Raw genomic sequence first — 1,890 nt, forward strand, 5'->3', positions numbered from 1 at the left:
GACAGGACAGGTCTGAGACAGGACAGGTCTGAGACAGGACAGGTCTGAGAGAGGACAGGTCTGAGACAGGACAGGACAGGTCTGGGACAGGACAGGTCTGAGACAGGACAGGTCTGGGACAGGACAGGACAGGTCTGGGACAGGACAGGTCTGAGACAGGACAGGTCTGGGACAGGACAGGACAGGTCTGGGACAGGACAGGTCTGGGACAGGACAGGACAGGTCTGAGACAGGACAGGTGGCTGGTATTACAGCAGCTTGTCATCAGACCACAGCCTCTGACAGGAACTTGTCCAGCCTCTGATCTCTGCAGCTCAGATCTGTGCACCACAGCTGCCTGCTGTTGTTTGACAGTAAATGCTGAGTCAGCAGTCTTTGTTTTTTATTTGTTCTCTAGTGGCAGGCTTGGAAAAACCTTCGGCTGTAATAGGCCCTCTGGAAAACTGTAACGATGGTTCAGTCATATTGAACATTCCAGTTTCCACTGTGCTAACTGTCCTCTGCTGTCCTACATTAGCATCAGTGTTAGCATCAGTGTCCACTGTGCTAACTGTCCTCTGCTGTCCTACATTAGCATCAGTGTCCACTGTGCTAACTGTCCTCTGCTGTCCTACATTAGCATCAGTGTCCACTGTGCTAACTGTCCTCTGCTGTCCTACATTAGTGTTAGCATCAGTAGCTGAGGTGTTGTGGTCTGTATGTTCAAAGTGCTGAAAGCTGGATAAATATAAAGTTTTTGTGATGGCAGGTAGCAGCTGCTCCTGCTGCATCTGTGCCTCTGCAGAACCTCAGAGGACCAACTGAGCCCTGTCCTGCAGATTGTTGTTTGTGCTTTTCCAGGTCAGGAGGACTGGTCAGACCTGAGGCCGTCCCCTCTGATGGTCTGTCACATTCTCTAAAGCTCCAGTCCGTCTCCAGAGGACACTTTGTGGTGCAGATGCAGAAATGGACAACAGCTTTATAAAACATTCCAGTGTCAAAACATGTTTGTGTTTGTCCAGTTTCTGCATGTGAATGTGTGGTTTTAGTGTGTTTGGTGTGTGGGTTTCATAGTTGTTTGAGAAATGTGTTTTTTGTACATCGGTCAGAACAAGTTTTTTGTTTCTGGGTTTTAATGGTTCAGTTTTTTTCTCTGTCAGTGGTTTTTTGTTGTGACAGTGTGAGGACAGAAGACCACCAGCCACACATCAACCTGAGGAGCCTGTTAGTGCTTCAGTTTGACTTTCATCTCCAGCCAACCCACAGAAATCTGCTCCAACCAGAAAACACAACGTCCCCAAAACCAGTAASGATGTCATGAGAACATTTTCATTTAACAAGAAACACTTTGGACAAAGTGAACATGATGCTTGACTAACAAGAAAGTCGAGTTGTTAGACATGAAATCTGACAACAGACTGAATGTTTTCTGCTTCTCTACGTGGGAACTAAACAGAAGAGGCTCCTGAATCATTAAGCACAGATTTGACCATTTGTGTTACATTTTATGTGAAAAAACATTTGCATTGTTCAATATTTCTTTCATTGCTGCATTTGAATTTTGTTTCATATTTGTGAGCCGTCACATCGAAGCGAGGATTAAGTCTAAAAGTTGTTTAAGGAGAAAAAGGTAAATATAGTGTTTTGACTAAAATGTTAACAAAAGTTGCATTTTGTCAAAATATAATGAATAAAAGCCTTATTAATGTATCATTTGAATGAACTGTCTGAAATTTAACCATAAAACAAAAATTTGGAGCACTTTTTTGAGCAGTAGCAACAAAAAAAACTGATTTTGAGGAAAAACGCATTAAAATTTTAAGATTTTCCCTGTGACTTAGTAAAGTTTTGTTTCTTTTAGCTGGTAAATCTCTATTCAAATATAATTTGAGGTTTCCTCTTTATAAGGAC

Source organism: Austrofundulus limnaeus, unplaced genomic scaffold (genome assembly GCF_001266775.1).
Source record: "Austrofundulus limnaeus strain Quisiro unplaced genomic scaffold, Austrofundulus_limnaeus-1.0 Scaffold2440, whole genome shotgun sequence".
In the NCBI taxonomy this organism is placed as follows: domain Eukaryota; kingdom Metazoa; phylum Chordata; class Actinopteri; order Cyprinodontiformes; family Rivulidae; genus Austrofundulus; species Austrofundulus limnaeus.